The 16,449-nt window shown below is 42.3% G+C and overlaps 1 protein-coding gene across 2 annotated transcripts in view; it reads left to right on the top strand.

The window, feature by feature from the left end:
- The window catches only part of LOC128771588 (beta-1,3-galactosyltransferase 1-like), a 108,096-nt gene that overhangs the window by 61,938 nt on the left and 29,709 nt on the right, over positions 1-16,449 (top strand). The window contains exon 1 of one of the 2 annotated variants that reach the window (XM_053887049.1): positions 5,481-5,972. The exons of the other annotated variant lie outside the window; for it this stretch is intronic. The gene's annotated coding sequence lies outside the window, so the exon portion shown is untranslated. Of the gene's footprint in view, positions 1-5,480; positions 5,973-16,449 lie in introns of those variants that run through there. 2 annotated transcript variants of the gene reach the window in all.

Consider the following 16,449-nt stretch of genomic DNA (forward strand, 5'->3'; position numbering starts at 1 on the left):
GTATGAAAGAGGTATTACTGAATAAAGCGACAGCGATAATTTTGACTCAACGCTGAGCGATGATTATCAGGTCTAACAGCTCAAATGTCTGACTCTGTTGCTGTTCTAGTGGAATATGTGACCTGCAATGTTGTTTCAAATTGAACCGACAAGGTCTGACAGTGTTTACAACAAAGCTCTGTATGTCTGTTGAACTCGCTGCTCCCCGCAGCACAGTGAAAGCTGAAGCCAGAATTTGCTTGTGTTAACGTTTCTTCCAATCTCTGAAAATTACACATGGTTTCATCATAATATAAAAATTTGAGGAGCAGATGCCGTCTGGTGTTTTTTTTTTTTTTCTTCCTTCTGTCTTGGCGATGCTCTAATTGAACCGTACATCGCGAGGACCCAGCGCCTGATGTTCTCCGCACTGAATATCAACATTTATCAAAGTCTCTTCAGCAAGTGCTTTATCATGCTTCAAGACCAATTGCTTCATCTTTTCTGTATGAATACATTACGCCACTAAACCATACGTCTTTTGCGCGCTGTCGCTGCGCTGAGCATTTTCCTTGAATGAAGTGCCAAGACGAGGACACTGTTTGTCACAGGCAAGCTGCCTCGCGCTGTGTGTTCAGCTTAAAGGGCCTGACCGATGGTGAGCGGGAGATATATGAGGGGGGATCATCAGAGATGGCACGCCAAAATACAGTCGCGCTGAAGCCGCCGAGGATGGCCTGTGCGCCCGTAAGTCATTCATGGATTTCCTTGATCAATCCTTGCTGATTTATTGTCGGCCATTAGGAGCGTAAGCCCTGAAAACTGGCCCTTGGGGTAATCTATGGTGGCGCAATGGGAGGCGGAGGAACCATCAATTAGGAATAATGTGTGCGCCTGTGCAGGTTTGTTTCCCATCAACCACTAACTGGCAATAAAAAAATTCAGGGATCGTAAAAAAAATACAAATAAAAAAGACCACTCTTTGTTATAGTCAATGCTATTATTAGCAGCCCTGTCGGCTGCATTTGCTGGCACAAAAATAACAGTTACCAGGACAAAACTATGAGATCTGTATTGGAGAATTTGCCTCGGTCGCTGGCTGCTATTGTTTGTGATGACAAAAACGACTCCCAATGTGACTGCAGATCAATGAGGACAGTCTTCCATAAGCTTCCCAAACATCACAGTGGGAAAGGGCAATCTCTGGAGATTACACTTGTCAGATTGAACGCCGCTACGCTGGGGTTTCTACGGCTGAAGCCGCATGAGGTTCCTGATTGGAAAAATACGATTTTGCCCCTAGAAATCAAGGAGCGAAAAGGCAGTGAAAGCCCCTCACGGATTTTGTTGTCTTTGTTGATTCATGAGGTGCGGCTGGCTTTAAAGAAGCGCTCTGTGGGATGTAGAGGTGATTAATTCAAGCCCACAGTTATTTGTCTGGGCTGACACATGAATCACAGCAGCATCCCCCACGGGACCGCACCTGCCCCGCTTCATCTTCGTGTCATATCAACGATCAGGCAGGTCAAGTGCTTATGCAAAGCAGGCGCTGGTTAAACTTGTATGCAGGAGAGAGATTTGAAGGACTTCGTGTCGGTGTCAGCGAAAACGTCAGTCACTTTGTGTATGTCCACTGAATTAATGTGTACAAATCAATAGCAGCAGTGTCCTTCAGATCGGGTCGTGGTCTCTGTCAATACTTAAAGCCGACTAGCACTTTCTGTCCACGTCTAAAGGCCTGTTTCTGCTCCCTTATGTACGAAATCGTACCCATCCATTTCAAACGATGTTGCTATCACTGATCATATGCTCCATGCATTTCTATTGCTGTTCACAATATATTCACCGGGGGGGGCAGCGCAGAGTCAAACTCCAAAACAAGCATGGCGACTGTAGAAGAAGAATTGATAAACTACCTCTTGCACAAAAGAGGAAAACTGAGGCAGCGTCGTAGGAGACGGGGGTTGGTGACACCGTTAAATATATTGCGACTAGAGGACCGAGAATTTCTAGCACTGTTAAGTCTTCTTTGTGTCTCATTAGAGCTACGTATCGGGTGGTTACAGCTTGTGATGTCCTGATGAGGCTTCATGAAACAATGTCCCTATTTTCAGAGCCCACCAGATGGCGCTCTTGGTCTAAAAATGATGTGAGGTTTCATTGAAATGGTTGTTCAGATCCAAAGACCATCTGGTGGGCTCTGAAAATGAGGACACCGTTTCATGAAGCCTCATCAGCACATCACTACACCAGTGGGAGAAACACTGCCCCCCATGGTTTCTGGTGGTACTGTTCTGTTTTGTTCCCTATCCATAAGCTTTGTGGGTACGTTCAGAAATCTGGATAAAATGGACGTGGAGCACGGACAGAATGTTCCGGATCCGTCCTTCACGTTGAGCATAAATGGCCCTTTAGAGGCCGCATCCTTCCAGTTTAATGTTTCAACTCATACTGGCAGTAACCATTTGCTAATAACATCCTGATGATTTACCAAAGTAATATGAGCAATTAACAAGTGAGAAATCTGAAACCAATAAGAGTCAGTCTACAGTTACGGTTGGCTGTGATCACAGTTGCCAAGTACTGCTGTACCAGAATGTGTCAGCTGGTGGTTGCTACGGCACAGCGAAGAGATTTAGGAAGAGAGTTCAAAAAATAATTCAAGCGACACGCTCTTGAAACTGAAAATGTTGATTTCTACTTCTTCCGCATGAATAATGTGCTTTGCCCACTTGTCCATTTACCCTCCCTGCCTCCCCCCACCTCTCATACGCGAACGACACGCAGGCACACGCACAAAGTGCCTTCTGTTTGTTCAGTGAAAGAACAGGGCCATCAAATGAAAAGTCCACTTCTTCACATTAATCTTGTTATTTTTAACTGAGTGACTGCTTACTTAACTGTGACGGTAACAACTGTGTCCATTATCCATTGAATGTGGGTTTGTTCAACCAGGCGAATCTTTCTGTGCCTTATATCCGCTCGTTCAGTCTTATTCATTCATTACAGAGGCTTGGAAGAAAAGATTATTCAATCTTTAGAGAGGCAGAGCCAAATCACTGATCAGCAGATTTACTAAGATCCTGTTTGTGCCTTGGAAATTGTGCTAATTAGACTGTAGTTCTATGGAGTTTAGCATTGCAGCGATAAACTGCTTTTTCACGAGGGAGGCGTTCCAGGTGATGGCAGCAGAGGCGGGCCAAAGGTTTCCTCCTGACCAGTCACAGCAAAGTGGGCGTGGCTGCGGTGGAATAGAGTCGTATGGTATAACACTCATTTTCTGGTGTAAATATTTCAGAAATATTCTGTTTCAGGTCAAGTGACTCAAATCATGAGGTCCTCATTACCACCTCTGTCTTTTTAGTCCTTATGTGAAACCCCCCTCAACTCATGAAGATGTAAGAATGTAACAAGTCCAAATAGGATAGCAAGACCAATGTGTGCTGCCTTGATACATGACAATAAGGTGTTCAGGCATTTTCACCCATTCATTATTTTGAAGGCAGACTGCAGATGTTTTGTTGAACCATCCGTCACAGTTTTGTGATTCTGCATATTTCAGAAGGTTTTGCCCAAAACAGATCTGCGGATGTACCACATGCTAGTTGGAGGCCGTGCAGTTGTCTGTGGTGCTGAGGTGGAGTGGGCTGCACGGAAAACATTGCTGCGTGTTGGTGATGTGTTATGTAACAGGAGTTCCAGGGCAAAGTGCTGAGTAGCTGAAAAAAAAAAAAAAAACACCATCAGTGTGTGTTAGTGTGGTCCAGCTACTGATCCAGAGGTCTGGCTCCTGGTATGTGTTCGACGCTAGATTTGATATCAGCAGTATTTTTGCATTTATTGCTGAAAGAGTTTATGTGCTCTTGCAGTAGTGATGGGTAGATGAGGCATCATGAAACAGTGTTGCAGGGTGGATGAAACAGTGTCCTGATTTTCAGAGGCCACTAGATGGTGGTCTTGGTTTAGAAATGATGTGAGGTTTCATTGAATGAGTTCTAGAGCAAGCGCCATCTGGTGGCCACTGAAAAGCAGGACACTGTTTCATGAAACCTCATCTACCCCTCAATAGTTTGTCATGAAACTTCATCTGCTCATCAATATTGTTCAATCAGCCTGACTGACATTCTAGCACTGAATCATATTCCTTGACAATTACATTTGTATGACCCTATTTTATTTTTATGCTGTTTGACAGTACTCCAGAATGTCATGTTCTGAAATGGAACATCAGTGACACACAATGGTGAGAACAATTCATTCAGATTTTCACAATGTGAGTTCAGTTTTGTAAGAAAGTCTATTTTTGCTGGGTATCAACAGTTTACTTCTTATATATATATATATATATATATATATATATATATATATATATATATATATATATATAGTGCCTCAATTTTTTTATTTATTTATTTATTTATTTGCGTTTCAAATCAACATTGGAATGTAATAGAATGCATTTGAAAAAACAGAAGCTCGCCACAGAGCTGAAAAAAGACTTTGGTAGGAAAACCTGCCCCACCAGTCCCAGAGGAGCTACACTATGGCTTCAGTGGTTACAGCACCGTCTATTGACCAAGCAGGAGCGGTTGAACGATAGATGACTCCGTCTGTCTGAGCCACATCTCGCGTTTGCTTTTTATTTGATCCCCTCCCTCGTTGTCCGTGGTGCCAAGTGGTCTAAAGTGATATAGTGAGAACAGATTTCAGTGGTTAAATGATACGTTATTCATGTACATATGTTCATCAATCAATCGCAAAATTAATCAAAATTGCTTTTTTCCCAAAACCTGGCGGAAAAAAAAAACTGCCAAAACCTAAAATTCTTCTCAGTAGCCTGTAAATGTCGAGAAGTAGTTGAAAATATCGCCACCATTGGGCGCTGGGGCTGGTTGCTCGATAAGGTCATCACATCTGCAGGATGGCTGGGGCATAGACAGTCATTGTTGTGTTCGTGAAATGCTGCCGTTCTATTTTAAGCAGGTGGATGCAGGGTGACTTAGGCTGGTGGAGAAGCAGGTGTTTTTGAGACGCCGAGGTTCTACAAAACCATTTCTGGAGGGTGAGCAGGCAGAATGGAGTGATGTTCAAGGACTCAGCAAGGTTTCTAGTCCCGGAGGGCCCTCCCACCTAAAAAGTAATGAGTCTCTCCCAGGAGACCACCCACCAGCCTGCATCCCCCGTGTCCTCCATTTTCACCCTGATAAATTACACTGAAGTTGACCTTGCAGCTCTGCCAAAATGTGCGTCCAACACAATCTTTTCACAGTTAGGCCTGGAGGTACAAAGGTCAACGCAGGAACAAGCATGGAAATGACTCTTTCCCAATTCTACTGGGCGAATAGGCTTTTCTGGGTCCTCGTTTGTCCTGAGGAGCCTGTTGTTATCCCATGTCCAGCAGTGAACGTGCCTCCAGACAGCTCTGTCATTCGACACACCCTTCTATTTTTCCCGCCCATCACATTCCAGCCTGATGAGAGTCTGCGGCAGACGGCCCTTCACCCACGCAGTCATCAGCACCTAACCCTTGGCCTTGCTCTCGGGCAACGCCGATTTACCATGTGCCGGTCTCACTGCTGCCTCTCAGCTGTCTGGGATGGTTTCCCACTTTTTGTTGTTTATGAGTGACCCCTGGCCCTCAAATGAAGGACATTATGAAAGGGATTTCACAGCCAAATGTCTTGGCTCAGACCCCACCTTCATTACTCAGTGCTTGTCTCGGAAGGAGGGGAGGACCGAGACGGGGAAGGAGAGATTATGAGGGAATAGGACTGCAGGGATCAGCGCTACCTCTCGGCCGAGAATGCGATAGTTTCCCGAGCAAAATGGGGGGATTTTAAGAGAAAATACGCATTGCAGTTTCGGTCCCCTGCTTCTCCATCCCAGAGGCTGTACTTGGAGTGGAAATGACAAACCAGACTGGGGAGGTGCGACTGCCAGGAAGGACTGAGGAGCCAGTCAAGAGTCCAAAGAAAGGGAAGGATGAGGATTTGGTAAGGACTCACGATACTTCTGACACTGAGATAAACACAAACTTCCTCTTCTTCATAGTTCTGGCTAAACATCTATACAGAAACTGTATTTTAAAAAAACAACTTGCAATGGTATTCAGTGTGTTGGAGTGAGCTGCCCATGTTGTTTATATTTAATGCTGAAGGACAAGCTATAACAGCCGTTGGTCAGCCTATTAGGACGCGACATATGTTCTATGAGTCAGTTAAAGCCACATGGTCAATAACAGCGTGGTTGACATTCAGCTGTAGTTCATTGAATGACTCTCTCTGCTTATCATTACCGAGGGCATCAATGGAGCTACAGTAAAACTTCACTCAGCTTAACTACACCGATGAATCCTTTGCAAGTCTCGTGTTTCATCAAGGTGCTCTGCTCATGGAATCCTTTCACTGCGCATGGTTTTGTCTTCATCAGCCACATGGCATTCAGCTCTTGTGAATCTATGTGCATCTTGTGAATACTCTGAATGTGCATATACATGTTTGGCACACAGACGTATACACCATATTTTATCTGCAAATAACTTAATGAGTGTGCACATCTGTTTAGCTGTAAATATTAATTTCATACCGCAGAGCTTTTATTTATTGTTTTATCCTGCTCTTTTGCACTGACTCTGATGGTGGCTTCATCTCATTGTACATGTGTATAATGACAAGAAAGGTATTCTATTCTATACGATCACCGTGACCTGAGGGCTGATTGATATCTCAACATGACATTGCATTGATTTGAGTGGTATCTTGCTGCATCACAGATCACATCACTACCTGTTCTATTCAGCTCCTCCTCATATCCACAGTGACATGGATTGTCTTACACAGGGGTGCAAATCACGTCGATCACGATCTACCAGTCAATCGACAAGGCAGAGTTAGTAGATGGCAGAGTACTGCAGCGAACTTGCAAGTATCGATTGATCAGTCTGTTTCAGTGCTCAGCATGTGAGGTGCCATCACTCTCAACAATAAACTTGTACCAGAACAGTTCCCATGATACCCTGCAGCCCACTGCACCATTCACAGTGGTTGATCAGTGAGGTAGGGAATTTACAGGCAAACATGATGGAGCCTTGTCGCATGAGACCAATGAAATTTCAGGTATTTTTTGGACATCATAGAACTGAAATGCACTGTTTTCATGAGTCGACACTGTCAAACTCCCAGCACGCACTGGCTCAGCTCCCGGGGAAGCTCCGCTCTCTGGGTGAGAACAGCACATTTAATGTCAATAAAGCACCCTGTAATTTCATCGGTCTGATGTGACAAGTCTAATTGAAATGTCGCCATGATGCGCGTTCTGATTTTTACAGATAGAGCCCCTGTGGTTCTCAAGTAGCAACCTATTTTCTCTGCAATAGAAAAGTGCTTTTTTTTTTCTTCATTCTTAAATTCTTGAGAAAAGAAGTTACTCTCTCACTAGTTCAGCCCAAATGTGTTCTGATATCTGACTCCTCTTCTTGCCACACAGGATTATCAGGATTTGTCAATCGGTTGCTAAAAACACTGTAAATTGTAGCGCTAAAGTTAAGAGTTTGATAAATTCAGTGACAAACCGACCCAACAACAACAGCAATATTTTTTTTTTTTTTTTGCAATGGGTGCCCTTTTTCCTGGCTTGAGCACAAGCCCCCCATTATGCCTGTGCACGTGCCTGCATATGCATCTCTAAACTCATTGGACAGAAGGCAACACAAGCGCATGCTCCTGGCTCCATGAAGCACAATGGCATGTTTGTTCTTTTGTTCAAGCTGAGGTGAAAACTTGACTGTTTTAAATGATTGTGACTGTAATGAAGGTAGGAGTATAGTCTCGCTACAAAGTTGAAAGAATGATTAACAATGGGTAAAAGCAGTTTTGGAGCGCAGTTCTGTAACGCGAAGAGAGTATGCACAAATTAAAATAGAACTTTCTCCTTCTGCCGTGTGTGTGGGCTGCTGCGATGTGTGCAGCCTGTGGGTGAATGCTGTTCATTTACACAACAAAGTCCTCTAAAGGACCAGCTTGCTGGATCACAGTTATTTATTTTATTTTTTTTCTTTCCCACATTGTGTTCGGATGCCTTGCTCATCCACCCGCCTCATTTCCTGCGGTAGGTTTCCATGGGACCCAAAGCTAACGGCAAGCTCAAGGACAGAACTCAGTATCACAGCAGTACAGGAGTCGTGTGTCTGAACCCAAACCCTCTTCATTCCCTTCTATTTTCCACCTGATTGTTGTTGTAAGTCCCTCGGCTCACTTCAATGACGCCTCAGTTCAGGCAGAGCTGACATTGGCAGCAAATCTAGTCTGGACTCTCTTTGTTGCTCCCTGATACGTACGCAGATCGATGTGCATACCTTGAGCCCTTAGCTTTACGCATTCCTCAGTTGTTTTTCTTTTTTTCTTATTTCTTAAATCCTGCTTTTCTAGAAAGAGTGTGCCACCACAGTGGTTTCTCGAGTCAAAGTGTCACACAGGTCCATTGACTATTGTTGGATTCATTGTTGCATAATGTTTATTTATTATATTGACACAAACCTGTTTTTGATGCAATGAAAATATGTAACATTTGACACATCTTACTTTATAACAGTTGATGACCCACTCGTGTCCATGCATGTACCTTTAGCATGTGACCCATGTGCTGATGAAAATGTGTGTTGACTTATTTAGACTTATTTAGACCAATGCTGATGCTTGATGTTTTTGTCAGCGTGACTGAGGGAGTGTTGAAAACTCTGATGCCTGTGAACTGAACTACTGTCTGCTACATTTCGGAACAGTGCTTTGAAAAATGTGGCGACCTTGTGCTTACTTATTTAGAATTATTTCTGAATATTAGGAAGAACGATCATAGCTGCTTTATGTTCCTTTGCTCGGTTAGAGCAGGCAGACAACATGCAGAGTATGAGTTTTGCATGAAAAAAATCCCCGGATCCTTATCAAACTAATTCATAGTATAGCCATATTAGCTTATCAAATAATAAATATGAAGCAGTCATGACGGAAGTCTGTCCATCTTGAAAATAGGCCAAACACAGTCTCACTCCCAAGGGGTCAAATAGCGACTAGTTGCTAGTGCGGTTTCGTGTCCCAGGGTGAAACAGTGTCCTTATTTTCAGAGTCCACCAGATGGCACAAATTTAGAAATGCTGTGAGCATTCATTGAAATGGTTGTTAAAATTCAGAGTTTAAAGCAGAGAGCGTCATCTAGTGGGTTGGCAGAGATGCCCAGACTTCCCTCTCCCCTGCTCCTCCAGAAGGGGGACACTAAAGCCTTGGCTGAGTTCAGTGTCACACTCGGTTTGCCTGTTACTGAGCACCATCTTTGTCTTCTTTCAGTCACATGAAGCTTGTGAGACCTGTGCAGCCTCTGAGTAGAGCCGATGCCGTCAGGTTTACAATGTTATAACCACCAGCCGAGCCTCAAATTGTCCAGGCTACAGAGTGCTGACCTTCTGTGTGTTAAAAGTGCCGGGCCATTGCATGCACACGATCAGCACGATGCTACGCATGAAGTGCTCTTCAGTTAAGTTTGTTAATCCCCCGCATCTCATCAACCTGCCTCCTCTCTTAAAGCTTGCATGACTGCTCAGTCATTTCCTCACTGGTGTCTGTTATTAACTCCCACACAAGGATTACTAACCGCCACTCTCTCTCTGAACTCTATACATGACCTTATGATTCTTCTTACACGCCACTATCTGCATTTCGAGCAGGACAAGGAAATGACAAACAAGAGCAGCACTAGACAATATATGTAGTTCAGTGTGTGCATCTACTCACAAGGTGTAGTTTCCGGTTCAACTGACGACCAGTTTTCTTCTTATTTTCAATAAACTTGTGACACTACTTCGGTCATCCTACGTCAACATCCTAGTGGTTGGCGGAGCTGGGCAATATGGCCAAAAAACATTTTTTTCATATTGTTCAATGTCCATTATTTTCAATATTTTTTACATTGTTTTTAAAATGTTCAAGTGTATGTAATGACAAGTATAGAGAGTACAATTTTTATTTTTTACTGGCATTAAACAAACAAAGAAGCTCGAAGCACCGTCACCTGCTGCCCTTGGGTCCACTGTCGCTCATCGTTTTTGACTGGGGTTGTCACGGGTCAAGGACGTGGAGCGGGACCCAATCGCAATGGTGAAAGTTACAGGAGGCAGGACTGAGTCAAAAACAATACTTCAATAATTAAACAACAAAAATCACAACAGAAAGCATCACCGAACCGGGAGAAAGAGCAAAGTCTGAATGTCCAAAAGTAGCAGAAGTCCATAAACACGAATAAGAGTCCAACGGAAAGCGTCACCGAACTGGGAGAAAACCAACTTAAATCACAGGGAACTAGAGGAGACAAAAGCACAATGAACCGAGAGTCAATCACAAAAGATATCAGAAAACACTCGGAAACAGGGAGAAAACAAAACACTAACTCAAGGCACCAGAGTTTAAGACAAAGTCATCTAAATGAGCTAGCAAGCGCACAGAAAGAGAGAACAAACAAGGAGAGCCAAATTACCACAGGGAACAAAGGAGTCCAACGGAAAAAGTCACAGAATCGGGAGAGTCAAACAAACTAGAATCACTGGAGACAATGAGAGACGATCTGGCGCTGCTGGAGTCCAGGTGCTTTTGCACTCAAGTCATTAGGGGTTGATTGGCTCCAGCCGTGTGCCAAAGAAACAGGAAGAAAGGAAGGAGAAAACAAAACAGGACTCACGTGGCAAAATAAGAGCAGAATCATGACAGAGGCGACTACTTCTCCAGAGGAACTGATGTTGTGTCGTGTCACATTGGGTAGCTTGGCGGCTAAAGATGCCAAACAACTACCACCAACTAGTCTAACCGCCCGAATGCACTCGCAATGTTTTCAAATGTCACACTTCAGTCTTCCCCGAGTGAGGTCAAATTAATCCAGAAGTCTTGTTACTTACTTAAATGAATAACATTTTTCCTTGGAGGAGAATACAGGTCCCTTTGAGTCGTCAAAGTTGGATGGCCATGTTGTCCTTCAACTTACAACAAGTAACTCTGCTTACGCTGGGATTTGTGTCCCCTACTAAGATTTTCCCAGTGGAGGTGAGTTTTCAGCTGTTTCTGTGGATAAGTTGGCAGCATTCGCTCTCTGGCAACCCTGCCTTTTAAGGTTGACATTAAGGACAGCCATTATAGTTGAGCAATCTGCTCTGTAATTCTTCAAATTGTCCTTTAAAAAAAAAAAAAAGTCTAACAGGTATGTAAGTGAATAACTAGAGCACAGACCTCTGCCAAGCAGCCGATTCTCACTGATAGTGTGTGTGGGCTCTCGAGGATCCAGATGGTTGTCAGATGTTCATCGCTTCATCATCTCAATATTTCATCTTTTTTTAGATCAATTTTAAGTCATTTTACTAATTTTTTTTCCAAGGCATGAAACAGATATTTCAAAATAAATGCACGAGGAACAGAAAAGGTTTTTGATCCAAGAGTAATAACTAGGTGTTCTGAAAGGGAAAGTCATGGAAAACAAGAGGCAACATTCACGGCGAACAGGAACTACTGTAAAGTGCACTTTGAGTGATTGTTACAGTCGCGATGTGGATCTGATTTGTTACGTTAAGCCTCGTGGAATCTCCGGAACAATGACATATCTGGACCACAGCTTCGAGTCTGAGCTGGTACAGTTGAAAGGATCATTGTGTTACAACATGCCGACAGTCACACTTGCCATTATGAGATGATTAAAAGTCATTAAGACATTTTCCAGCCCATTCTCCCCCGAGTACAGAGAGTTGCCATTTAAGCCGTGGAACAATAGTGAATACATCAGTCGTGGCAGTTGAGCGTCTGAATCAAGTCAAAGACAGACATTTCGATAATCGCCATCGTTTATTATTCATTCAAAGACAGTTTTATTCTTATACCGACATGCTCCTCTTTCTTCAGCTCCTGTTTAACAGGCAGTTTTTAAAAGGAAGATGTGACTGTGTGCCATTCCTCTGATGGATTCATGGTCTGCAAACGCTATTATCTAAACACAGATTGAAGCAATGCAGAGTCACACGAGACGCTTGTGTCTATAAGAGAAATGTGGGATGGTTGAGGTCACAGGCAAGTCCCCTCCCTCTGCTGCTGCTCCCATGTGAACCAGCCTGGACAAATAAATACCCATATTCATGGTCATGCCTTTTCCTTTTTGAATTTGAATAGTAGCAGTGGTGAAAATGAAACCCATCTTACTAGTTACTGGTAATTACAGTTCTCTAAATAGTCATTATGCTTGTGTTTCTAATGACATTCATTTTTATTTTCTTGCTCCAGAAACAGAGCTGCTTTCAGACTGATGGTCATTTGCTCTATGTTTCACATCTTCCTTGGATGTTCGGCAGCTTTTGGGGGAAGCTACGGCTGGATTTGTTCCCTCTCCTCACCACACCTCGACACCTCTCATATATTCTCTTTCATATCATGTTGATGCGAGTCCAAACCCCAACACATTCAAACATCCTGAGCAGAACCACAGCAGCTAATGAGGCAAACACACTCCAAACATTCCAGACGGCTGCGTAATGAGGACACTCATTTCTAATAATATTTCCTCTTTTTATCGTCCTCTTCATTATTTAAAACAGCCGTGAATGTCAGCTGGTGGGTGCTGATATGGCGGTAAGGTCACAGGTGGCCAAAGGTTCCGCTTCTTGCAACTGGTACACACATTATTGTCTCCTTCCTGACCAACAACATTGCTAGTTAAATATCTGTAGATGTGCAAGTGTAACAGAAAAGAAAAAAAAGGGAAAAGCAGTTGAAGGCTCACCAGGAAAGAGGCTGAATCAATTCAAACAACTCTTTAAAAGCACAGTTTATGTCTGCTCTTTTGAAAATCATCCAACTTTGCAAATACGTATTACTCATATTTTAGCATCCTGTTCAATGTATTGTGTGTAGGCTCCTGGAGAACCCACCCGCAGGAACCCTCATTATTAAGGTGGTCAAAAAGAGAAATGATGACCTTCACGCTACGACATCAAAAAGAGAAATGAACGGACTTTTGGAGAAACTTGCCCATGCTGAAGACATAGGACATAACTAGGACTTCTCACTATGCACTGTACATCTGTTTTAATTTGTGATGCTATATATGTTTTATCTCTTTTTTTTTACCACTTGTTTGTCTTTTATTTTATTTTTATACAGTTGTGATTTCTGAAAATACATTTGTCTTTTGATCGCACAGAAAATGAAATGATTTTCCGGAACTCCCTCTTTGGGATTTGAGGGTTAAAACGTCAACATAACTGGGTCATTACAATTGGGTTCAGGTTTGGTTCAGTGTCCTGTTTAAGGTGAGCCATTTGTTTTGGATAGTTAGGTTTAGGGGGAGAGGCTGGGGAAAGGGTTATGTCAATGGGCGGTCCTCACAAGGATAGAGATACCATCTATGTGTACAGTACGTGTGTGTGTGTGTGTGTTAAGGTGTGGATTACTGGTCTTAAACATCTTTAATATACAGCCAACTTGAGGCACAGTCAGTGTAGATGATGTGTATTCCAGCATCAGTCAGTCCTTGACTGTAATTGTTCTATTTAAAGCCAATTATACGCGATAATTACTCTCTTATTAGAAAGAAAACAGGAGTGAAAACAATCTTGAGCAAGCATGAATAAAAGGAAGTATCAGAAATACCAACAAATAATGTGAAACTGATGATGTTAAAAATGCAATAATAGTCATTTGAAAATTATGCGTATCCCGAAACAGGAGTGGCAACACAATACATTGTGATATATTGTGATACTGTGAGTTCAGCTTAACATTGTCGTAAGAACCATAATTTTACGGATGAAAATCAGATAAGTTTATTGTTTTGATGTCAGTGCAGTTACTCTGGAATCGCTCCCTGAATCAACAAAATAACTAAACACTTGTTGCAAATACAGCAGCATATCCAAGTAGCTATGTTATAAATGTCGATCATCCTGACTTAAAATATCAAGACACTTAAGTATTGCGGTATTTCAGCAAAAATTGATACAATATCGCTCGGTCAAGTATCGCAATATTTGAGCATCGATACTTTCTGACACCTCTACTACTGCTTTGGCTACACTCTTATCTTGTGTTTATTGTGTGTATATTGTGTTTTGTGTATGGTTGAAACTGCAGGTATTTTTATTTATTTCATTTTCATTTTGTTTTGTTCCATTAGCGCCATCCTAAAAAAACCATAACTTAAGAAGTAATAGCTTGTGTGTGTGCTTTAATGCACAGTTTCTATAGAGATGCCGCAAAGAAATGAGATGAGAATAATATTGGCATGTTTTCACTCGGCACCGTGGCCAGTGAGACTCTGGCAGTCACCTGCTGTGGGATAACGATGGTGAGCGGCACAGTGTGAAAGCGCAGGCAGACAGTACATACAAACACAGGACGGCAAGACAGAAAACCATAGGTCATTTCTGAAGCTAGATCTATGAATCTGTGTCCTCTTTTAACACAAATACACTAACAGCCAATTATTTTAGCCATCGTGGGACCAGTAAGGCAAAGGAGAGTTTAACATGGTGACACCCAGTGGACCGCGTGTCCTCTGAACTCTTGCTTTGACTGGGAAAGAATTCTCTGGGGATGAGACAGACTGGGCCACTGCCGTGGTCACAGTGGTGGTGAGTCCAGAATACATTGTATCTGTACATTCATTTGGGGTATTTGTATCTGTACCAGTTCTGTCAGCAAATTATACATTTCTTCAATTCTGAACCCACAAAATGTTTTGTTTTTTCGTCGGTTTCAGAGCTCCCGCATGTAGGACATTAAACTGACCTTAAAAATCTTGCTCGTATTTATCAAGACTCACTGAGCAATTGTTTATTCATGCACTCTTTTTCATCTACTTTGTTTTCAATTTTGCATTTCCCCAAACAAACATGACTCACACCGTCGAGACATTGGTTGGCACCCCGCCATCCCAGGGGAGGAGGGCCGTTTGCTAGTCTGTTAAATATAATAAATCATGTACGTTGCAATAAAGATTGATTTCTCATGTATTTAGTTTTCATTCAAAGCATTGAGCAAAACGTATATGGTGTTTCACTCACATCTTCAGTGATTTGTGGCCCATGATCAGCTGACATAGGTGCAAGTCAATGAAAAAGAATCAGAGTTATTTTGAATATATTTCAGAATCAGCGCTTGAGAAAAGGTTCTGCTTTCCTCCTCGTTTTATTCGTGGTGTTGAAAGCTTTGCATTTCAATGACACCAAAGCAGTTGTGCACACCTTCAATGGTCTTGTATTTTCAGGTGTCAGTATTTGGCTGCATTAAAGTAGAAGATCAATATTAGTATTGGCCGATCCTCAAGGTGTGAAAAAGTGGTATTAAGCCATGTCGTTCTGAAACCTCATAAAACTTGGTTAGACAGACCACACCATTTTAAGGTAGATTTATTTCATCATTTATTTATATATTGTTTAGTTATTTTTTGCAAAACTTTGTGGAACAATTAACTACATAATTTGGGAATTTTCACAGTCAAGAATAAACAGTTGACCAAATTATAGTGTTCACCAAAGACTATTCATCTATATACATTTTCTTTTATATTTTCATCTTCTTTGAGTTGTAAATTTTGCATCCTACACTGACACCGACGGAAGCCTTCAACGTTGCACTGTACTGTATATGCATTAAGCTTTCAATTGAAGCACATGTTCTGCGTTCCGCACCGTATCCTGATGCCGTGGGCAGCGCATCACGCAAAACAAAGATGGAGGTTGGAGTTCGGTAGGATGGCGCTCCTGTCATTCTGACTCAATTTGGGGAATGATCTGGATCGCTGTCTGGATCCAGGAATTTTTTTAAAGGATTCTTGGGAGATTGTGTTGGGGTGGACTGAAGCTGGAGGTTTGCGCTGCCAGAGTGCTTTTCCAGCTACTAGACACTTCCAGTACTGACCCCATAAGAAGATCCAGATACGAACTAAACTTCTGTTCCTGACCAATAATGCTCACCTGCATATGGAGCATCGTAAACATGGTAACCGTACATATGCCATGTGAAGATGCCATGTCAGATGGTATGAATACATCATGCTATATTTGGATTTATCTTCCAAAATTACTATTTTGAATTGTTTTTTTTAAAACAGAGTTTTGCACTTTCACTTGTCACACTTGTTACACATCCAGCAGAGTCATCACACTTCACTTCAGCCCCCAGCACTAGACAAATGTGAATTTGGGTGTGATGAAGCGACCATTAGCTCTGGCTAAAAACGCTGAGGTTATTTCCCGAATGGTGTTCATTGCAATGCTCTATCTTCACTGAGCATTGATCATAACCATTAGAGGGATTAAATATTCATGTTAGCAACAGAATCAATTGAATATAAAGCAGTGCATGTGTATATTTCCTTGCTCTTTGATTGTTGTCATTATCGCATTATCTATTAATAATTGAGCCCTTGTTTTCATTTCCTATTAAGCGACAC

Source organism: Synchiropus splendidus, chromosome 1 (assembly GCF_027744825.2).
Source record: "Synchiropus splendidus isolate RoL2022-P1 chromosome 1, RoL_Sspl_1.0, whole genome shotgun sequence".
NCBI classification, from domain to species: Eukaryota; Metazoa; Chordata; class Actinopteri; order Syngnathiformes; family Callionymidae; genus Synchiropus; species Synchiropus splendidus.